Below are 25,207 nucleotides of genomic sequence, written 5' to 3' on the forward strand. Positions count from 1 at the left end.
ACGCCTTGCGGTTGTGCACGGGTGCGCGCTCCCTCTCCTCATGAAAATTGACTAAGTGTAAAATACGAGCGCTCCATGAACGACGAGGCATCCACATGGGCACGCGATTATGGAGAAGTGTTTGCACATATATATGGTGGACCGGCAGTTCACTTATGCGTTCAAGCCGACCAAGGGCGCAACCCCATGTTGGGCAAGCCGACGATGGAAAGAGCGTTTGGTGGGCGAAATGTTATGTAGTTTGGAGGTCGGCCAGATGGGAAGGCAACCACCAGGAGCACATATAAAAAGAAGGAACGCATGGTCATTTTAAAAACGATCTCTCATCGCATTCTCATCGCACAAGGTGTGTGCGTAAAAGAGAATTACGCAAGTCTACTACAGCTCACACTAAGGCAATGAACCCGCCGAGCCGGGCGTAAGGTTGTAGGTGCACGGTGGTAAGATTTGGAGGTTGCGGTGGTGCGCATGGGTGCCCACGCCGGTATACACTTAGATTTGGGTTGAGGCTTGGGCACGGGTCGTGCACGGGTGCACCCGCCCGCCCAATGCTAAGTTTGTGTATGTATCATTGTATTCGGTGGATTATTGTGGCAGACCGTCGTGTGCTCTTACACGGGCGGGCGCCCTCTTATTTTGTTAACGCTGGTAGAGTGCGGCTCCCGGTCATGTAAACTCTCATTATATAATAAAAGATCTCTTCTTTTATATTATTGTCGATTTATTATTATTCTTATATTTTTTATGGTTTCTGCACATTAATAATATGAATTCATGTTTATTATGAATTGTTGAAGGCGTAGTTCACAAAGTTAATTAACGGTGAACAAGTTATTAACTTAGGCGGTGCCGCACCCGGCCAATTAAACGAAAAAAGAATTGGGGGCGTGACGCCGGGGCTCACCAAGCTCAACACCGTCCCATTAGCAGTGCACCCCTGGCACAAGCTCGCGACAATGGATGAGTCGCTTCAGGTGGGTGTGCAGTCAGCCACCGTGTAGGGGCCGCCCGAGTCAGTGAGAATGCTGGCGTTGACGGCTAGAATGTAAGCCATTGTCAGAAACGTTGTCGTTCCCGCTCGGAGCTCTCCTGTGAAGCACGAATTCCAGGCGTCCAGCTTGAAGTATCGACCCACCGTGCTCTTGCCCACAAAAGTCTTCAGTTTATCGATCCATGACTGGAATCCCCGCCCATCTTTTGTCATCGCCATTGCAAAGTAGCAGCAGACCGCTGGCCAGTTTCTGGCTTGGTTGGCTTCTGTGCGCCGATTTCTCGCCGAAAGTATTAAGAATCCGCACACTCCCATGGCTCGCCTCCCTATTTATAGAATAGGGTATCTTATCATGCTTTCAATCTTCAACCCCACTGGTTGATTCGGTCATTAATGACATGGGTTCTCACAGAATCTATGGTGTACCATGCGTGTGTGAATTGACCAAAAAAACAAAAGCTGGCAATTGTGAGGTCAAACGATTGACATTGCTGTAAGCTGGCAATTGTGAGGTCAAACGATTGACATTGGTGTGGTTTTCGAAAACAAAAGGATTTTCACTAGCGTAGGCATCCGGCCTCCACCTGAGCGTTCCACTTCCACCCAAACTTAATCTACGACTGTCACCCCCAACTTCCCATGTGACGAGGAGGGTCCCGCCACTTGGCACAGCCCAACCAGGTCAATTTGTGCCAACCCCATCTCAGTTGACTGGCATCATTAACCATTTGTCACTATTTTGCATGTGTTGTTCCTGGGCTTAAGTCCTTTATGTTTGGGCTATGTCCGTTTTCAACTTTGGGTATCTTGTGCGGTTTTAGTTTTATTTAGTAGTTTAAAATTTAATTTTATTGTTCAGATACATGAAAATAAGTCTTATTGTCAATCTAGATATTTGAAATTTTGGTGTTTGGAATAGATTTTCAAATAGTTCTACTCGTGTTCAAATTTTTGAAGGCGTCACCCATACACGTGACACTCATAGTGTAGGGTGATACAAGCAATATGAAAGTAAGGCTCATCACCAACTCCAGCCTCTAGAGTTTTGGTGTTTGCAATAGATTTGCAAGTAGTCTATCGGTAGAGAAATGTCAGCTGCAAAGCAGTAAATTTAAGAGTCTTAGCTAGTTTAGCTAGCCAACGGAACAAAAAGGAGAGTGTCTGCAAAAACAGTGCCCTATAATAGTTTCAAGACAACCTATCCATGTTGATCTGAACATCCTCGCTTTGGGTTCATACATTGTATTAATAAGGATGGACTGGTTGGAAGGTCATTGGTCCCTAGTTGATTGTAAAGAAAAAATTGTAAGCTATCTCAGTGAGTCGGGCCAGAGAAAGGAAATTCAAGGAATTAAGAAAAACATTAAATTACATCCTATTACAGCCAACCAGCTTGGAAGATGCATTAGAAACCGCTGCTAAATTTATGTCGTCCAAGTAGGATACACCAATGACAGAAACAAGATGACTTCTTTGGAGACTATTCCTGTGATTCAGGATTTTGTGGATGTGTTCCGCCACATAGGGTGATATTGATTTTACCATTGAATTAATGACTGGAGTAGCTCCCGTTTCGAAAGCTCCTTACCCCATGAGCATTCCCGAGTTAACAAAACTCAGAATGTAGCGTCAAGAACTTTTGGATAAATGATACAATCGCCCTAGTGTGTCTCCTTGGGGAGCCCTGTGTTATTTGTGAGAAATAAGAACAGAACCTTAAGACTATGCATTGATTTAGGTCAGCGAAATAAGCTGACCATCAAAAATAGTACCCTTTACCCTTTGTGAGAAAGAAGAACGAAACCTTAAGACTATGCATTGATTATGGCCAGCTAAATAAGCTGACCATAAAAAATAAGTACCCTTTAACTCGAATTTACGATAAAAAATAAGTACCCTTTACCCCGAATTGACAATTTGTTTGATCAAGACCAACGTATTTTCAAAAATTAATTTAAGATACAGTGACATTAATTAATTTAAGATCCAGTGACATTAATTTAAGATCTGGTTACCACCATATCAAAATAAAGAATGAAGACATTTGCAAAACAACATTCCTTCATGACCCTGATGCACGGCATTTTTCAGTGATTTCTAGATAGATTTGTAGTGAGGGAATTTTTCGCTGGAATCTAGTATTTTTTATTTTCAACCAATCTAAATGGAGCACTCTTTAAATAGATTTTTCATGGTGTTAGGCACCCAAAATTTTGAAGCTTATAGATGTAATTTGTATTTTCATAAAAAATTTGTAAGGCTTTTTTTTTCCTTTTTAAATATATTTTTTCTTTTTTCTTTTTTATTTATTTTATTTTTGTAAATTTGGCATTGTTGGATAAGCTATTGAACAGCCATTTAACATTTAAAAATATTTTCTCTTTTTCATTTTAATATGTTTTATTTTTGTAAATTAGGTATTGTTAGGGAGAATACATCATGATCATGTCAAAAATAACAAAGAAATAAGACAAACAATTAAACTAGTAATTTAACATTTAAAAGTGCCTGCCAAATTTTCTCAAAATCATTCAAAAATTTTCATTGTTTCCTGAACAAAATTGTGACCCGTTTAATCTACGCGCGGAAAAAAACATATAGATCGGGATTCGATGCGCGAAAGAAAACATATAAACCGGGATTCGATGCGCGAAAAAATACATATAGACCCGGATTCGATACTGTGACCTCAGAGCTCAAGGAATCAAGCGAATTATGCATTTTCTTTTTCTCGATAATTGTAAAAAGAGAAGTTTGAATTTTTCATGGCATGACCAGATGCAGGTCATTGTACAGTATGCAAGTCAAGAATAGGGTAAATTTCATTGAAAATATATATAATATATACGCCATGGCGAAGTCAGCGTGCTGCGAAGCCCTACTCTGATTTCTAAGCTACCTGTTAACAATAAACAATAATAGAATAACAACGTGTGAGTGTTTAAGCTACCGGTTAACAACAAACAAGAATAGAATAACAACCTGTGAGTGTATTCTTTTGGTAGGTCACGAGTTATTATAATATTATAATAATAATAATAATATTATTATTATTATTATTATTATTATTTCTTGCGTTTGCTCTCCTACTTTCATCGAATCTATAGAACAGGGCGCAGGGATAATAATAATAATAAAGGAAGAAAAGTATTCCAAAAATATTTGGGAAAGTTGAAGAGTATTTAGTATATTTGGAAATGTTAAGAAAAGTATTTATATTTAGAAAATTAGATATAAATTAAATTTTTTTTAATTTCTAATTAAGAATATTATTAATCCATATGATTTTATATTTGTTAATGAAAAGTGTTATTAAACTATATAAATTTTAATAAGTTTATTATATAAATTATTTTCAAACTTTATTTTAAAGATTTTACTATTTAATAAAAAAATATTTATAATTACTTTTATTGAGTATTGCTTGATAATAATTTTGTAAAATCATTCTCATTATTCCAGACGTCATTGACACTTCGCTATTTGAAATTTCACCATTACCTTTTCGACTTTGAAATTATGTTTTTTATATTTCAAGAGCAACTGACTATTCGTTCTTTCTAACTTCGAAATTATTTCTTTTTTACTTAAAAACCAATTAACGGTTCATTTTCGAATTTAACTTTTAACATTTTTTTAACTCTCTATTTTTTTGGTAGGCCTTTTTTAAAATTTAAACGTTAACGTTTGTATTCTGCTTTCTAAATACAGTTGTTATGTTTTTGGATTATTGGAGGGATGGGATTTTGCATTTATAAGAGCAGGCATAAATATTCGAGCGATGGAATTTTTTTGAAGCGGTTTCTTCTTTGTTCAAGGCGGATAACAGATCTACATTCCGTTGCAGTCGCAGTCGTGAAGATTTCTTGAAGTATGGAAACCATGGCCACGCCCAATTGATTCAGGGCGAGAAATAAATGGTAGCACAGTTAGCATGGAACGACCTAAAGTCTTGTAGAATTTATTGATACTTTTATGTCTGCGCATTTTCTCATCAGCATTCGCTCTCCTCACCCATCGCTAGCCAATTAGATTTTCTTCCGATATATAAACACAAATAAGGGTTACAATTTTGATAAACCCTTGCATTCAGTATAATGGTGAAACAGAGCGCACCAATAGATTAGAAATACATCTTAACAACAAAGGTATTGAAGACAATGACCATCTGTCATACTGGCATACGTAAAGAGTCTTTTGTTTTTCTGCTGACCTTGTTTGTTATTATAGAACATGCGTGGTGGTGTTACATTGTACTTACGTCTATGACCAGTGGAGATTTTCGGAAGTTTCCTTTGGTCTATCTTAAGAAGTTTCCAGAATTCATGTTTATGGTAATTGAGATTTTATTTTATTTTAGTTTTTAAAGATTTTATATAATTTATATATTGATTTTATATAGTTTTTGATATTAAGTATAAATATTGAGTTTGTTTGTTTCTTCGTAACAAAATTTGAATTGTTTTTATATGATTAATTATTTATATTTTATTTTTTATTAAGATTATTTCTTAGATTACCATGTATATATTGATATATGTACTATTATTGTGAAGAAATGTGAAAAACCTTTATTATTATAAATTAAGAGAATAAAATGATATGCAATTTTTCTTTTCTTTTAATTATTTTCTTATGAGGAGGAGGAGAGGAGAGGAGAAGGGGGAAGGAAGCGAGGAGAGGAGAAGGGGGGAGGAAGCGACGAAGAGGGAGCATGGTAGGCATGTGGAGGAGTAAGAGGAGAGGGAGGATGAGGAGAAGGGGATAGGATGAGGTGGAGGAGGAGTAAAAAGGCGAAGGTTGAGAAGGGAGGAAAGAGGAGGAAGAGGAGGGGGTTGAGGGGAGTGGCTGGTAGATGAGGGTAGGAAGGCGACAAAGAGGGAGCATGGCAAGCATGTGGAGGAGTAAGAGGAGAATGAGGAGGAGAAAAAGGGGAGAGGATGGGGTGGAAAAGGAGGTGGAGGAGGAGGAAAGAGGTAGAGATTGGAAAGGGAGGAAGCGACGAAGAGGGAGCATGGCAGGCATGTGGAGGAGAAGGAGGAGGAGAGAAAGGGGAGAGGATGGGGTGGAAAAGGAGGTGGAGGAGGAGGAAAGAGGCAAAGGTTGGGAAGGGAGGAAGGCGACGAAGAGGGAGCATGGCAGGCATGTGGAGGAGTAAGAGAGAAGGAGGAGGAGGAAAAGGGTAGAGGATGAGGCAGAAAAGGAGTTGGAGGAGGAGGAAAGAGGCAGAGGTTGAGAAGGGAGGAAGGCATATGAAGGGTAGGTTGTTGAGGGGAGGCAGAGATGGAGGAGGAGTAGGAGGAGGAGGAGGTGATGGAGGCAAACGAGATGGAGGAGGAAAATGAGAAGTGGGGGAAGGAGAGGAGGGAGCAGGAGGAGGTGGGGATGACGGAGAAAGATCCAGAGGAGGATGTTGGGGAGGGCAAGAGGAGGGGATGAGGAGGAGGAGGAGGTAGGGAGGTTTGTTAGTGAGTGAGGGGAGGTGGGAGGATGAGCAATAGGAGGAGGAGGGAAAGGGAGAGGTTAGGGAAGCGAAGGAGGCAAAAGGGTGATTCCAGGGGGAGGAACAATAGGATAAAGGGGGAAGTGAGGTGAGGTGGAATTATGAGGCAAGGAGGGAAAGGGACAAGGAGGAGAAGTGGGGATAGGGAGATGAAAGTTGAGGAGGAGTGTGAGGACAGGGAGATGGAAGTTGAGGAGGAAGGTGGAAGGGAGACAGGAGAGGTCTGGATAGCAGAGAGGAAAGGAGGAGGAGGAAGAGGGGTACGAGGGTGGGAAAAGGAGGAGGAAGTGAACGAGAGACAAAAGAGAGGAGTGATGAGTGGGGAAAACTAACAATAAGAGGAGGAGGGGGGATTGAGGAAAAGGAGGAACATGAGCGAGAGAGGGAAGTGGGGATGGAAAAGGGGGGAAGCGAGGAGAGAAAGAGGATTAGGGTGGAGGGGAAGGACAAGGAGGAAGAGGGAAGAGGAGGTTGTGGGGTTTGGCAGGGGGTGCGGGGGGCAGGAGGAGGCAGAGGGAGTGGGGCGCGAGGAGGAGTTGGAGGCAAAAGTGGAGGAGACAAAGGAGGAGGGAGTAGTTGTAGGAGGAGAAAACGGAAGAGGAGGTGATGGGGAGAGGTAAGAAGATGTGGGAAGAGAAGGGGAGAGAGGAGGAATAGGCAGAGGAGATGGTGGAGGAAAAGGAGCAGTGGGGGAAAGAGAGGAGGGAGGAGGAAGAGGCAGAGGAGATGGTGGAGGAAAAGGAGCAATGGGGGAAACTGAGGAGGGAGGAGGAGGTGGTGGGCATGGAGGAGAAGGAGGAAGAGGAGGATGTTGGGTAGGGGGAGAGGAGGAGGAGGAGGTGGTGGGGGTGAAAGAGAAGGAGCAAGAGGAGGATGCTGGGGAGGGGGAGAGGAGGGGATGAGGAGGGCAAGAGAAGGGGAGGAGGAGGAGGAGGAGGTAGGGATGTGGGTTAACAAGTGAGGGGAGCTGGGGGGAGGAGAAATAGAAGGAGGAGGAGGGAAAGGTAGAGGTCGGGGAAGAGGAGGAGGTAAAAGGGTGAGGATAGGGGGAGGGGCAAGAGGATAAAGAGGGAGGTGAGGTGAGGTAAGTTGGAGCTATGAGGAAGGGGAGGGAAAAGGACAAGGAGGAGGGTTAGGACATGGAGATGAAAGTTTAGGTGAAGGATGAAAAGGAGGAGGAAGAGTTGGTGGGTGGGAGAGGAAGGGAGTGCATGAGGAGGAGAAGGAAGGTGGAAGGGAGATAAGAGAGGCAGGGATAGTGAAGGGAATGGAGGAGGAGGAAGAGGGATAGGAGGGATGGAAAATGAGGAGGAAGTGAAGGAGAGATAGAAAGGAGGAGGTTCGAGTGGGGAAGACTATCAAGAATAGGGGGAGGGGGTACTGATGACAATGAGGAAGATGATGGGGAGGGTTAGGTTGAGAAGGGAGGAGGAGGTGGAGGAAAAATAGGAAGCAGAGGGAGTGGGGGGCAAGGCGGAGTTGGAGGCAAAAGTGGAGGATACAAAGGAGGGGGGAGCAGTTGTAGTCGGATCAAAAGGAGGAGGAAGATGAGGAGGAGTTGATGGGGAGAGGTAAGAAGATGTGGGAAGAGAAGGGGAGGGAGGGGGAAGAGGCGGGGGAGATGGTGGAGGAAAAGGAGCAGTGGGGGAAAGAGAGGAGGGAGGAGGTGGTGGTGGTGGTGAAGGATAAGGAGCGAGAGGAGGATTTTGGGTAAGGGGAGAGGAGCCGATGAGGAGGAAGAGGATTAGGTAGGGAGGTGGGTTAGCAAGTGAGGGGAGGTGGGGGGAGGAGAAATAAGAGGAGGGAAAGGTAGAGGTCGGGGAAGTGGAGGAGGTAAAAGGGTGAGGCCAGGGGGAGGGTAAAGAAGATAAATTGGGAGCTGAGGTGAGGTAAGGTGGAGCTATGAGGAAGGGGAGGGAAAGGGACAAGGAGGAGGGTCAAGACATGGAGATGAAATTTTAGGTGGAGGATGAGAAGGAGGAGGAAGAGTTGGTGGGTGGGAGAGGAAGGGAGTGCATGAGGAGGATAAGGAAGGTGGAAGGGAGATAAGAGAGGCGGGGATAATGAAGAGGAATGGAGGAGGAGGAAGAGGGGTAGGAGGGATGGAAAATGAGGAGGAAGTGAAGGAGAGATAGAAGGGAGGAGGGTCGAGTGGGGAAGACTAGCAAGAAGAGGAGGAGGGACTGATGAGAAGGAGGAAGATGAGGGGTAGGGGAAGGTTGGGGTGGGAGAGGAAAAGAGCGAGGGTGGGAAGTGAGGAGAAAAAGAGGATGTGGGTGGTTGGGGAAGGAAGAGGAGGCAGAGGGAAGAGGAGGTTGTGGGGGTTGGAGGAGACACAGGGGGAGTTGTAGAAGGATCAAAACGAGGAGGAGGAGGTGGGGGAGACAGTCGGGGGGAGAGCATCGAGAGGAGGAGGAGGATATGGAAGGTGAGGTGGGGGAGGTGGTGGGTAGATATGTTGGGTCCCTATAATACTAGTGATTACCCCATTACTATTGTAGTTATACCCCTTATTAATATTGTTGTGCCCCTATTTCCCCCATGTTGTTATTACTGTGCCCCATAGAATCCCTTTATTGTTATTTTTGTGGCTTTATATTATTATTATTAGGTCGGCTGGATTATATTGTGACTCCTTAGACTCCTATATATAGAAAGGAGGTTTTGTCATTTGTATCATCCAAGAATTGTTCATTTATGTAATGTAAAGGAGGTTGCCCCCTCGAAGAGGCTGAATTCTAAGGCGTTGATCTATCTTTTCTATCTTTTCTTGAGCTGGTTTCATAACATTTGGTATCAGAGCTTTGGATTCTAGGGTTTCGCTGCTCCAAACAGGTCATCGTGGCATTTTCGCTATATCGTTTTTCTGTGACGTTTCAGAAGTCTAAAAAAAAACCCATTTGAGAAGAAATCGCGCTGAACCTTGGGTCTGAATTTCAAAGCTTTTCGTGCGATATTTGCAGAGATATGATCTGAGGAAGTTGGTCTTTTTGCAGACTCCTGATTTACATTCAAAACAGGTGACCTGGGGAAAATCGTCATAACTTTCACTCTGGGGATCGGATTGAAGTTTCGTAAGAAGGTACAGAAAGAAGACAGACTGTAGTTTCTTGTCGATGTTTTTCAGATCCAAAGGTCGAAATAGTGACTCGTGGAATGTCGTACAAGTTTGCTCTACTGAACTAGACTATAATCAAGTCACTGTGGGAGATTTCGCATAACTCTTCCTTGGAGAATCCAATTTGGGTCAGACTTGTGGCATTGGAAAGAGGACATAGAGAGCTACTACAGGTCACAAATTCAAAACTAGATAATCAGAAAGTACAGAGATACATCAGAGGAAATATCGAGCTCCTACAAAGTGAAAAAAGGTGTGTAGATTTTCTTTAATTTTTGCTTAAGCTTGGTTTGAAAATTTATTTTGAAGGAATTCAAAGGGCATATTAGAGAATTATTATCGGTAACTGATGCCCCAAGGAAAGAAAATGCAAACACCTAGTAAGGAACCTGAAAGCTCTAGCATGACTCATGAAGAAGAAGAAGAAATGCTATATGATATATCAAAATTACAAGAACAAGTGCAACAAGTGTCACTTGCACAAAAAGCAACAAAATCTAAGATGGATGGTTTAAGGAAAGATGTAGAAGCTAAGATGGATGGCTTAAATAAGGGTGTAGAAGTTAAGATGGATTGTTAAAAGAAAGGCGTAGAAGCTAAGATGGATGGCATGGAAGCTAAGGTGAATGGCATGGACGCTAAAATTGATGGCATTGATGATAAGATGGAAGAATTGAAGATAAATATGAATAAGTTGCTACAAGAAATGGTCACTAAGGGTGAAAGGGTACTAAAGGAAACTCATGATGAGAACAAAAGAAATGTTAATCATGATTCCATAGACCCTAATGTTGGATCGAAGACTCACCATATTCCAAAAATCGATATGAGGAAGTTTGATGGCAAGGATCCCGCCACATGGATATTACAGATGGAGCAATTCTTCGATCTCAATAATGTGCAAAACACACAAAAGGTACGTATGGCAACTTTATATTTGGAACCAAATCAGTTTGTATGGTATCAATGGCTTTCCTCTCGTAAACAATTTATCACTTGGGCAATTTTTACGGAAGAATTGATAGCACATTATGAGGATACAAAAAGCAACACTTTTTTTAGCCAATTGATAAGTCTCAAACAAAAGGGTTCAATAATGGAGCACATTGAGGAGTTCCAAAAATTGAACATAAGGGTAAAAGATATTCCAGAGGAGCATAGGATTGATGTGTTCATAGGGTCTTTAAAGGATAATATCCAACATGATGTTCGCCTTTGGGAACCTGATTCATTAGAGAAGGCATTCAGGTTAGCAAGAAAAATGGAAAGCAAAATTATGGCAACCAGGAAGCATACCACTCACAACTATAAAGATGGAAGTGTTGTTTCCGCTAGTCTTCCACAACCTATAAGGTTGACACCACAACAATTGGAAGAAAAAGAGAAAAAGGGCTTTGTTACAGTTGTGATAGCAAATACACTAAAGGTCATAAGTGTGCTGAGAAGAAATTATTCTACATAGATTGTGAAGAGGAAGAAGAAAAGGAGCAAGAAAGGTCAAAAGAAGAGGATATACTCCAGGAACAAAGCCTAGATAAAGAAGAAATGAATCCGACCATATCTTGTAATGCATTGGCGGGAATTACCACTCCTCAAACCATCAAGATAGAAGGACAAATCAAGAAGAAAAAGGTAATAGTGTTGATTGATTCAGGAAGTACCCACAATTTTATTCATTGTAAGGTAGCAAAAGAATTGAATTGCTTCTTATATCCAGCACCAGAGTGTCAAGTGATGGTTGCAAATGGAGGAACAATAAATTGCTCTGGAAAGTGCCATAATATCAAGCTATCCATGGGAGAATATGTATTGACTAGCCCAATGCTTTCCATTCCAATGGGAGGTGCTGATGTTGTACTAGGAGTCCAATGGCTACAATCCTTGGGTACAATAGCTTTTAATTTTCAAGAACTTTTCATGAAATTTTCTGTGGAAGGAAAGGAAGTTGAATTAAGGGGTATTGCAGGGAAACCAGGAAAGATAATCAGCTCTAATGGTATGACAAAGCTTCTAAAAAGGGAACAAAGAGGTGTAATTGCACAATTATGTTCGCTAGATGTTTCCACATTGGAATCATCTATTTCTCCAGATCTCCAAAAAGTCTTGGACAATCATTCCAAGGTATTTGAGACTCCCAAAGGTCTCCCACCTATTCGTGATCATGATCATGCTATTCATCTGATTCCAGGAAGTGTTCCTCCAAACATCAGGCCGTACAGATATCCCTATGCCCAAAAGAGTGAAATTGAACGTATGGTTGCAGAAATGCTAGAGGCTGGTATAATTCAACCAAGTCAAAGTTCTTTCTCTGCTCCAGTAGTATTGGTGCACAAGAAGGATGGATCATGGCGCATGTGTCCGGATTATAGGGAGCTCAACAAGCTCACTATTAAAGATAAGTTTCCCATTCCTGTCATTGATGAATTACTGGATGAATTGCATGGATCAATTTACTTCACCAAGTTGGATCTTCGTTCGGGATATCATCAAATCAGAATGAAGATTGAAGACATTCCGAAAACAACATTTAGAACTCATGAGGGTCATTATGAATTTTTGGTCATGCCTTTTGGCCTTACCAATGCACCTTCAACATTTCAAGGTTTGATGAATTCAATTTTCAAACCATTCCTTAGAAAATTTGTGTTAGTATTTTTTGATGATATACTAATCTACAACAAGTCTTGGAAGGATCATGTTGAACATGTTGACAGGGTGCTACAACTATTGGAGGAGAAACAATTATATGCAAAAAGATCCAAATGTTTCTTTGGAGTACAAGAGGTGGAATATTTGGGTCATATTGTATCTCATGAAGGAGTTAAGGTAGACCCTAGCAAAATTAAAGCCATTAAGGAATGGAAAATTCCCACATCCATAAAGCATCTGCGAGGATTTCTCGGGTTGACAGGGTATTATCGCAAGTTTGTTAAGAATTATGGGAGAATAGCAGCACCTCTAACAACATTATTGAAGAAAGATGCATTTTCATGGACCCTAGAAGCAACAAAGGCCTTCGAACATCTTAAAGAGGCAATGTGCCAAGCACCGGTCTTAGCTACACCAGACTTCACAAAAACCTTTATTGTGGAATGTGATGCTTCAGGAAATGGAATTGGTGTTGTTTTAATGCAAGATGAAAGACCCATTGCTTTTGAAAGTCGTCCAATCAAGGGAAAGTTTTTACACAAAGCTATTTATGAAAAGGAAATGTTGGCAATACTCCATGCACTTAAGAAATGGCGACCCTACCTAATGGGAAGACACTTCAAGGTAAAAACGGATCATGATAGCCTTAAATACTTTTTAGAACAAAGATTATCCTCTGAAGAGCAACAAAAGTGGGTCACAAAGATGTTGGGTTATGACTTTGAAATCATCTACAAAAAAGGGAAGAAAAATGTGGTGGCAGATGCACTCTCAAGAAAGGATGAGGATGTGGAAGCATTGTTGTGCACCATTTCTATTATCCAACCAGATTGGATAAATGAAGCAAGGGAGGAATGGAAGAATGAAAGAAGTGTGGGCACTTATTCGAAAGTTACAACAAGATTCCAGTATGTCTGATACATTTAGCTGGAAAAATGATTCGTTATGGTACAAAGATCGCTTATACCTCTGTAAGAATTCCCAGCTAAAACAAAAGATTCTTATGGAATTGCACACTTCTCCCTTAGGAGGGCACTCAGGATTTTTAAAAACTTACCACAGGGTTAAGAAGGAATTTTTTTGGGATGGCCTTAAATCAGATATTCAAAAGTTTGTGGCGGAATGTTTGGTTTGCCAACAAAATAAAGTTGAAACAATTAAGACACCAGGTCTATTACAACCTTTATCCATTCCAAGCCAACGTTGGGAGGAGGTTTCAATGGATTTTATCACAGGTTTACCCAAGTCTGAGGGAAAGAGTGTCATCATGGTGGTAGTTGACAGACTTACCAAGTATGCACACTTGTGTGCATTATCACATCCATTTAAAGCCAGTACAGTTTCTACTGCATTTATGGAAACAATTCAAAAGCTACATGGAAACCCAAAGATTATTGTAAGTGACAGAGATCCCATTTTCACTGGAAATTTTTGGACAGAATTATTTTCTTGTCTTGGTACTCAGTTAGCTCATAGCTCATCTTATCATCCTCAATCTGATGGGCAAACTGAGATAGTAAACAAATGTTTGGAAGGATATCTTCGTTGCTTTGTATCTGATAAACAGACACAATGGGTCAAATGGTTGCCTTTGGCTGAATGGTGGTATAACACTTCCTTCCATACAGCAACAAAAATGACCCCATTTATGGCACTTTATGGGTATCAACCACCATCCATCACATCATATTTAAGAGAAAATTCTAAGGTTCAGGCAGTGGAACATCACATCGAACATCAACAACAAGTCCTCCAACTCTTAAAGGATAACCTCGTGTTGGCACAGAATAGAATGAAACAACAGGCAGATCAACATCGCAGTGAAAGAAGTTTTGATGTAGGTGATTGGGTATTCCTACGGCTACAACCATATAAGCAAATGTCCCTCAAGCAAGCTAAGAAGGATAATAAATTATCACCAAAGTATTATGGTCCGTACAAGGTGTTGCAAAAGATTGGTACTATGGCATACAAATTGGAGCTTCCTGCAGCTTCTCGATTGCACCCAGTTTTCCATGTTTCATGTTTAAAGAAGGTTATAGGCGACAAGCTCCCAGTTCAAAAAATATTGCCAGAACTTGACGAGGAAGGAAAAATTATATTGGAACCGGAAGCAGTCACAGAAACAAGAACTCGACAGCTACGAAATCGATCAATTTTAGAGTATCTTATCAAGTGGAAGAACTTATCTGCTGAAGATTCCACATGGGAGGATGAGAATTTTATGCAGAAGTATCCATAACTACTCAAGCGTTGAGGACAACACTTTTTTGAAGGAGAGGGGGATGTTGGGTCCCTATAATACTAGTGATTAGCCCATTACTATTGTAGTTATACCCCTTATTAATATTATTGTGCCCCTATTGCCCCCATATTGTTATTACTGTGCCCCATAGAATCCCTCTATTGTTATTTTTGTAGCTTTATATTATTATTGTTAGGTTGGCTGGATTATATTGTGACTCCTTAGACTCCTATATATAGAAAAGAGGTTTTGTCATTTGTATCATCCAAGAATTGTTCATTTATGTAATGTAAAGGAGGTTGCCCCCTCGAAGAGGCTGAATTCTAAGGCGTTGATCTATCTTTTCTATCTTTTCTTGAGCTGGTTTCATAACAAGATAGCAAGATGGGGAGGATGGGGATGGGGGAAGAGGGGCAGGGAGAGGAGGTGTAGGAGGCTACATCTGTGAAGGTGGAGGAGTTGGAGGAGAATTTGGAGGAGGAGGAGGAGGAGTAGGATGAGGCATAGGAAGGATTGGAGTGAAGGAGGAGTGAGAAGGAAATATTTCAACAAATTTATATCATAAATATTCACATTATAAACACAATCTAAATCATTGAAATGAAAATTTTCATGTATTTCAAAAGCCCTTATACATTAAGGTTGTGAGGGAATTTGCCCAAATGCACCTACAATTGTAGTGTGAAATACACATATAAGTACCATGTGCTTAATATATTAAAAACTTCCAAAACACATTCTTAAACTACTCTTTAAGACGAAAATCGGAAAAGACGGTTTCTTGGAAAATGTTAAGATAACTCAAATTAACAAAAATCTGTTGCTTACCTCAAGTGTGATACCTTGGGAAAACGATATTGACATTAGCATATCCATCTCCTTTGACATCATTGAACCTTACCAACTGTGCTACCATACCACATCAAATGTTTGATTGATCGTGCTTTTAAAATAATTGAGAATGATCATCATTGCTTTTATCCACAACTCACAAAAATTAGAGTCCTTGTGATGTCATGACATCTACATGGAGGGATATGGCTTTGTATAGGCAAGAAAATATACATCTTCTATCCAATCACAAAGAAAATTTGCTGCAATTTTGTTGTCTCCTTTTTCTTTTCCTGAACAATAATAAAAGTCAATGGGTAATTCCAAAAAGTCAAAGGATTCACTTTTGATTTAAATAAATAAGTACAAAATCCAAATGTGAATTCAAAAAAGAAAATAGTTGCATACATAGGAAAAAGGTAGTAACATAACTCTCAAATTCAAAATGTTAATTCCATTCCATGACTTGTCTTGAGCTTTTTCTCAATCTACACAATGAAAAGAAATTGAAAAATAAATGTAGGAAACCGATGAATAACATACAATGTGCTTGGTAACTATTTAGTATTACTAACATCGTATTGGAAATTAAAAATTAGTGTTACAATTAACAAATAAAAGTGTAGATCTTGCCTAGTGGAGCTCCCGACGATGAACCCTACAGCCGCCACCGCCTCTGCGCCCTCGGCCACCGCTCGGCCTCAGCTCTCTACTGTCGAAGGGGAAGATCATTTCCAGACCAGGACGCCGGAGCACTCCTCAACGCTGGAGAAGCAGGCATTGAACAGATATTCGGAGCAGAAACCGAACCCTAAATGCGAGGCTGCCGCCGCCATAGCCTCCTTATCCTCGGCCGCCGCTTGGCCTCTGCGCGGACATGCTGATGAAACGGAGGCTCGATTCAGGGTCTATTGGAGGCGCGAACCAGAGTTGAAGCTCCAAGTGGAGGTTGAGCCGAAGGAAGAGGCGAACTTCCATGCATTGAACACAGGCGCGCACAGCCATGGCAGCTCTGGCCCCTCCACTGATCAGCGGCCTCTCCACAGATCTGGCGCCCTTCCCTCTGCAGCGGATCCGAGATGGAGCAACAGGTACCTTCGGCAGAAGATCTCTTCTCCCCCGCTGCCTCCTTCACGTCAAGAGATGGGAGGCTCTAAAGATTCTGGCTCCATGCTGCTCCAGAAATCTTTTGAAATTTCCTCTGCCCCCTTTCAGGTTCAAATAGCACAGATCTTGGGCAAAACCATTCTGCAATGGGTAAACCCTACAGATCTTGTGCAGAACCTCAAAGCAAATCTAGAGCACATACTTGGGATCTCGTCAGCCCTACAAAGACTTATCTTCCAAGGTAAATAGCTCGAAGATCCTCTTCCTCTCTCTTTTTACAGCATAAAAAACAACAGTTCTTTAGTGTTTTCCTTTCGCTTGAGAGGTGGAGCTGCAGGGCAGTCCTCTTCTGCTCCTCCACACTCCTACAAAGCTGCAGTCCGCTCTGAGATACCCGCAACCCCGGAACCTCCCAAACCCAAGCCTTTTTTGGTTGACAAATTGGAGGAGGTTCCCTCTGTTGAGATCTCCTACCCTGACCTTGCAGACGACACCCAAAAATTTGCTGAAAGGGCCATCATCTGCAGATTCAATGGGCTCTGGCCATGCTCAAAGGATCTTTATGACTGGATCAATGACGACTGGACTGACCGTTGCAAGGTTTATTTTTGTGCAAAGGGATATTTTATAGTGCTGTTCGACAACCTCGAGCACTACAAAAATGCATTAGAAGAAGGCCCTTGGTTCATGGGTTCAGCAGGCCTCTTCTTAACTCCATGGTTCCCAGACTTTGACCCAGCTTCTGCAGTCATCACTAAAGCCCCAGTATGGATCAGACTTCCAAATCTCCCAATACACCTGTGGCACACAGAAGTATACAGGCAAATAGGAAACACCTTGGGTTGCTTTTTAATGGGAGATTACAAGAGGGAATAGCAAGGTCTCTATACATATGCTAGAGTATGTGTGGAGCTAGATTTAAGCAAGGGATTGCCAGAGCAAATCAATCTCAAGATCAATGACTCTGTTTGGACCCAGTTTCTAGATTACGAAAACACTGCCTTCCGATGCCGCCATTGTCACCTAACAGGGCACTTGCAGAACTCCTGCCCATCGCTGAAAGCAAGAACGAAAAAGGGCATCTTCGCAAAATCCAAACCCAAGCGTTGGGCTCCCTGTCCACCGCCGCCAGCTGGGAGCTCTAGCTCCCCAAGTATGGAGGATGAGGAAAGCGATTCAGAACCTGACCAGGCACCTCAGCCGATGGTTCCGCCCACGGACACTAAGGGGCACACCCATGTCACAACAATCTCCCAGAAACGCGCCCATGAGACTTCCTCTTCTAAATCAGAAAAGGAGTTCCCGAAGATAGAGAATTCCAGTCTTCAAGTTGTTCTAGCTCATTCTCCCCATGAGGGATGGACAAAAGTCAACAAAAAGAAAGGGAAAAAACAATGTGTTGTAGTTTCTGACCCTCTGGGGTAAAAGTATGTTAGTCAGTCCATGCTCTCAAACTATTTGATGTAGCTCTGTGATTGAATCTTTCCTCCGGGACCGAGGTTGATGGATCCATCATTTCCGGTCTGCCGGTCTCTTGCTTCTCCTGATTGTACTATATTTTACTTAATAGATTTAGTCTTTATCGAGAAAAAAAACAAATAAAAGTGTAAACTTTTTCCTATTAAAAAGAAAATAAAAATCTCTTACAAAATATGACATTTTATAAAAAGATCATCTAATTATTATGATTACATTCCAAAATAATGTAGTTTATATATTTATTTACTTATCCCTTAAAAAAATTAAAGCTTTATTAGATTCTATTTGGTAATTTGATAAAAGTTGATGATAAAAAATTATCTTTATGAAATTACTTATTGTAAAATAATTTTAATTACCAAGTGGAGATTGTGGGATTATGCTATGAAACCTAGATATAGGAGAATTATTTGTGTGGAATAAATATGTTTTAGAGTGAACTATTGCATGTTGTGAGCCATATTAAAACTAAGGCCAATTAACATCTTACAACAAAACAATCTTAGTTCTATTGTCATATATTTCTTTGAAATGGTTAAATCACTTAGAAACATGCATGCAGGTAATTCTTTTCAAATTAATGAAAAAGTCCATGATATTGTTTTATCTTCTACACATTCATGTCTATTGTCATTTGTGGTTTTCTTTTCCTTACAGAGAGGTATTTACACAGTTTCTTCTCTCTTTATTTCTATATATAAGTGGATTCTGAGTGGATGCCTAATTTGAATAAGTTGGCAGGGTAGTTGTTGCATGTGTTGAAATACTTCTAGTTAGGCTTGAAGGGGATCATAATGACTACAAAAAAGAGGAATATTTTAGATACACAATATAAGTGAGTAAACAACTTATTCAAGTTTATTAGGTAGAGTGTAGGGAGAAAAGAAAAAAAAATCCCATATAGTACTTAGATGGAAACTATGGTCAATTGAAAAGCATATTTGAGCTTATGTTATTATCAAAGAATAATCCAAAATTGAAATTAATGCATAAACAATATTGTGTGGTTGGAATGCATATGCGAAGCGGGTAAATAAATATCTAGTAAAAAGGATTTAATAAGGTGTGAATTCAAACTTTGGACATCATCGAAGATAACTCTAACTAGTGAATGACCACATGGAATTATCTAAGGGAGAAATTTCTCCAATAAAATGAATTTGTAAGTGTAGATATTTCTCAAAAATAATATAGTTCCAATACAACACTGCAAGGGCTTTGAGTGAGGAATAAATTTGCAAAATAAGGATTTATGGATCCGTGAAGAAGATTTCTTGGTGAGCTCTCATGTGCCATCATAATGAAGATAATGATGTAGTGGAGAAAGGATAGAACATTGTAGAAGAAATGATGGTGTATATAGAGAAGTGCAAGGGCTTCCTGCGCATCTAGCTTCTTCAGGGAATCTCCAACTTGGAAGAAAAATGAAGGATTTACCTTATGATAGGTGGGATAACCAAGAAGAAAGGTAAGATTAAGGAACATAAAGATGCTAATATATTTATATTAAGAACTAGTTATCCTCAAAATAATAGGAGGAAAAGGATGAGAATCAAATAATTTGAAAAAATTATGTATCAATTTATACACATACATAGAAGAAAATGGTGAATCACGGATATGTTTGGCAGAGTACTAAGTTATCATATTTAATGCTTGAAGTAGTCATGTATAGCACAAGAAAGGTGGGGAGTTCCCATTCATTACAAATTTAATAACCCTTGAAGGGGAAGAGACATGAGTATGTGGAGAGAAAATAGAGAGAGTAGTGAAGGATAGTATAAGAGCTCTTAGTAGGACAACTATTGCTCCAAAATCAAGAAGATTATAAATTCTTGAAGGTAACAGATATCTTGTGGAAAAATGTGAGGAAGCTATTGAAGAGGAGCCTTAAATTATAACATGGATGATATATAAAATAATTAAGTGTGTAGAAATTAAGAAGAACATGAGATATTGTTTAATAAAACTAAAATATGGGGAATAACCATAGAGAATAAAATTGTAGCTCATTGAAATTTGGCATGTTCTGAGACTCTATGACATTGTATTGATCACAATCCTTAAAGCTAAGGGTGTCTACTTTTCATGATATTTCGTATTTGAAATGATGAAAGGAAATTGACGATGCATGGATGTAATTATATTACAATTTAGTAAATGAAACATTGGATTCTTCTTTTGTTTCATTATATATGTTTATGCATGTTAGAGTATATTTCAATTTCATGGATTTTCTTTTATCACAATAAGAACTAAGGAATTTGTCTTTGTAATTATATACTACAAATATGACCATTTTTAGTATAAAAGTTGCAATAGGTGGTAATATAGGTGTTACCTATATTAGACTGTTTGTATTGTTGAACATCTATCTCCCTATTAGTGAAAAATGAAAAATGATTACCTTTCCCATTAAATGTTTGTGTATTTTGTTAGATTTAAATATATTTTGATGTGTTTCCTAAAATATTTTTATTCATTTGTCATTAACCATCTAAAATTTTATTTTGATATTGCAATATCATTCTCTTCCAAATCACATGGAAGGTGTCCCTCATATTTCACATTCATTAAATGGGGGGTTTTGGTGAATAATGAGGTTAGTGAATAATGGGGTTTTGGTTTTATTATACTTTCAATTGTATCTTTAAATTCCATGCATAAAGAGAGAAATGAGAATGTATTCAAGTTTTGCACAATTTTAATAGAAAATATTTCAAAGACTAAACATATTAGTGAAAGTTCTTCAAATTGAAATCAACATCACATTAGAGTTCAACAAAAGGCCTCCAGATATAACTTACCATCGATTAGACAAAACAAAAAGAAAATGAAAACATTAAATATTAAAAAAAAATACAAATATATATTTATGCACATTAATATAAATATTAGTGACTAAAAAAAATGGAAAATATAATTTACAAATTTAAAATAGGTATAATTGAATTTGTGAAAACATATTTATGCTTTCTTAATTTTACTATGTTGATAGGTTTGTATATCTTGGAATAGGAATTCTATAATTTTAATTTAATCCTTAATGACTAATAGATTGATGCTAGGATTATTTTTTTATATTAGCCATGAATAGAGGGTTGATATTAATTTAAAATGTAGTTTTGACACATTTTCATTTTCAATTTAATTAAAAAATGGTTTCAAAATTGAATTAAAATAGACTATATCTAAAATATTTTCAACTATAAAATAATTAATTTGTTTTATTATAACGAGGGTTACGTGATAACAATCAAAACTCTAAACCCATTATACATGTGACATTGTCCACATTCAAAAAGCATAAAAGTTAACTGAATTATAACTTAATTATTATTATAAAAGTAATTAATATAAGAGTTATATAACATATAACAATATTTTTAGCCATGTAGATCCAGTCCCACTTCCCGTGGATACTCTTAAATTGTAAATAGCTCTTCTTACCATGTGCTAATACCATGACTTATCAATACCACATTCTCAATGTGACTTGTATTGATATGACATTTTGTTAAATAAATTAATTAAATACCTAAATTGCACACAAATTTTATTATCTGTATCATTACTACTATGGATATTCCAACATATTCCATGGAAGTTAAATGTCTACCACCAACATAATAATTAAGTTATTACTATGGAATATCTACTTTGTCTATTAGCATAACAATAGTCATATCTATTTTGGTCTTTATTTTCAATTTAATATATATATATATATATATATATATATATATATATATTAAATTAAGATAAACTATGGAAGCCATATAAATAAAATTAATGGTAAGCACATATTGACATCAATAGATGGTAAACATCAAAACAGGATAACCCTCTCATTTTGCGGGCTAAAAAATACATAAAAATGAAATAAATTATAACTTTATTATATATTATGTTTGCATTATTTAAAAAAATAAAATAAAAAGTTAGGCCTTGAAGAGCTACAACTTTCCATTCACCCCAATTTTGCAAAGTGGGGATTTGGGTAGCTATTTTTCCAACCTCATTTGGATTACAATGAGATTCTTGCTTTCGTTGGCCATTATAGCGTGATATTGGGATTAATTGAGATCGGATCCCATTTAATAATTTAATAATTCAATAATATTTTTTCTATTTTCTTAGTTTTCATATGCTCAATGATAATCATAATAGTCATACGTAATACACAAGACTTGTTTGGAAACTATCATATTATTTGAAGTTAAAATTAAATAGTCCACACATACTATTATAGGTAACTCTTCTCATTGTGTTTTATAGTTTTGACATTGAATTTTCTCAAGAATCATTTCCCTCTTGATTTTTTTGCTTCATTTTCGGGAAGTGTAATAAATTTTGGTTCAAAAAGTATCCATTTTGGTTTTGGGATTTGAAGTAAAATTTTCAGTATTAAAAGTCTTAATTTTGGTCAAAAGATTGGAAATTATAATTTCACCATTATATATATTACCATATTCCATTATTATAATTTTTGTATCTAACTGTTGGAGTAGAATAGACTTTCATTTTTAATTTGTGGCATCCATATTGGTGGTGTTGTGTTTATGTTCACTGAAGAAATCTCGGATGTTTTTGTCTTATTCTTTAAGTCTACATTTCTCTACAACACCTTTTTCGACCCTATTATTAGTTGGAATAAATTTATACTCTAGATTAATGCATTGAAATTTTTAGGGTAAAAAATTTTCCCACGGCTAAAATTTGAGGGCTCAAAATTTTGAGGCGGTGAATTTTTATATCGAAATAGTGATTAATAATGTTTATCCCAAATATTAAATAAAAAAATTTATATCTTACATCATTACCCACTCTAAAATAAAAGGGTAATCCATAGAAACAAGGCTTTCCCTCCCTATAGAATAACCAAACATCCAATTGGCCTTCATTTTTAGAGTCCAAATATTTTAGTAAGTAGTTTGCCCAAATCTCTAAAGGTTGTTTTTTAAGCTAATTTTCTTATATTTTATAAAATCAAGGTTTTGTGGCACTGACATCTCACATACTTTTAATTCAAGGCACCTTTTTTCAGTCTCCCATAGAATTTCAATTTCTCTCGTGTATTTCCTTAGGTGTTTTATTGGTTTTTATGAGAAAATCTTGAATGAATAATTCAAGGCTTTATGGGATTTTTTAGACTGAAGGTAACTTTTATACATTATATACCCATACCTCTTATATTAATTCCATCATTTCTACATGGTTATACCATTGATGAACCAATTCTTATTCTAGTGCACCTAATTGAGGAGAAGATAACTGAGGAGGAGGAGATTGTGTTGATAGTAGAATTCTAGAGTATCCTTCAATGTATATAGGTATATTTTTTATTTTTTGCATTTTGTGAGGACCCAACTATAGGTCTTCTAACTAATATTACACTCATTCAAATAATTTCACTAACTTTCATAACAACGAAAATTTTAGGGTTATAGAACATCATAAGCATGAACATAAATTAACTTAATCTACAACATGTATAACTTGTAACAATTTATCTGCAACATGTATAACTTGTAATAATTTACATAACTAAAATAAATGACTGATAATACTTGTTCCAATAGCTTAGTTGAGATGCTCCTAAGCTCCTGACTCTGTTGGGATGCTCCTCTTGACTACCTGACTGGCTTTGCCTCCCAGCCAACTAGGAAGTAATTCCTAGCCTAAGGAACCTCCACTACCTGACTGGCTTTGCCTCCCAGCCAACTAGGAAGTAATTCCTAGCCCAAGCAACCTCCACAGGTTCCTAGCCCTCCGAGCCCAAGTCCAACCAAATGTAGTGTGTCCAAATTTAACAAACACTCTCCAGATCCAAGTTTTATCTCCCATATTTGTCTCTCCATTCTCTCCCTTCACTTTCTCCACATTCCTCCCTCAAAGAAAAATCCTCCAAAACAAAGCCAGGACCAAGGATTCCCCCTTCTCATCTCATCATCCTTCCCCTTTTATGTCTCTTCCTCCCATCCACCTCAACCACCTATCATTAATTTCATGACTACCCCTCATCCTTTTATTTAGTATCCTTGACTTTTTTTACCATATCTTGTTCAAGTAGATTTGAGATGACATTTTGGGGATAAGATATGAATATTTAATTTGGAAATTAATTGAAGAAGACCATATCTTCTCCCAAGTAGATTTTGAGAAGACACCTTGGGATATGGATATTTAATTTGGAATAAATGGAAGGAGAACATATCCTATCAAAAATTAAATTTGAGAAGATAAATTGGGAATTGAATAATAACAATAATAAAATTTATATCATTAAATAAAGTTACAGTTTCACAAATCTAGGTATATACCAATATTTCTTGATAATTATAAGTCAACATTTTTAGGTAATTTAAACACTAATATAATTTGCATGATAATATTAAATAGGGCATTCCATACACCCCTCCTTCAGAAAACTTCATCCCGAAGTTAGAGTGAAAGAGATACAAGGAGTTCGAAAGAAGTTTGACAATAAGGCCTAACAAAATAGAGAGAGAGTTATAGTAGTAAAATTTAATAGGTCAGGAAATGATACCACTTCCCATCAAGAGTTTCCAACTAATCTATATCCTCCTATCCTTCCTAACCTACTTCTGTTCCCACCCTATCCATCCTTTGTTGTTATATACTATGGCATCGACTATACTAACCTAACCACTGATAAAACCAATGTGGTGGAAGCGTCGACTATATCAACCTAACTTCCCCAGCAGGCAACTGGTAATCGTCATCACACATCTAGGGGAGCGTGTCCATCACTGTGTTGGCATTATGAGATAAGTGTTGTCCTTGATGGCAAAGCTCACTGATGACAAATCATAGTACAGAAGGTCAGCAGCAAGGAATTGATGATCAGACTATAAGAAGAAGAGAAAGTTTGTACACGCTAGTTGGCTTCATCAAAAGCGCGTGTACACGCTAGTTGGCTTCATCAAAAGCGCGTGTATGTGGAAACGTACCTTTGGTCCATGGCGGTTAGTCCTTGGAAGTTGTGCCTATGGTTTCGGACCATTGTGTCTCGACGGGCGTGTTGATCCCTAGTTTTGAAGTTGATGGTATTGTGTTACTATGGTTTTGGCTCTTGGTATTGAACAAGGCCTAAGGCTATATAAGGAGAAGGAATTCATTAGGCAAAAGCATCTGAAATGTCTTGAATATCTGATGAAACATTAGATCCAGTATGCAGGGTTATGGGTTGATGATGCATTGCTTGATCTGAGCTAAGGAGAGATCTCACCGGTTGATGGAGAACTAGATCTAAGGAGAGAT

The 25,207-nt window shown here is 38.5% G+C and overlaps 1 pseudogene; it reads left to right on the plus strand.

The window, feature by feature from the left end:
• The window catches only part of LOC149166558 (heat shock factor protein HSF30 pseudogene), a 69,306-nt pseudogene that overhangs the window by 24,456 nt on the left and 19,643 nt on the right, over nt 1–25,207 (plus strand).

Source organism: Pinus tabuliformis, chromosome 5_1, assembly GCF_031772625.1.
Source record: "Pinus tabuliformis cultivar Carrire ecotype Pingquan chromosome 5_1, CPIR1, whole genome shotgun sequence".
Classification (NCBI taxonomy): domain Eukaryota; kingdom Viridiplantae; phylum Streptophyta; class Pinopsida; order Pinales; family Pinaceae; genus Pinus; species Pinus tabuliformis.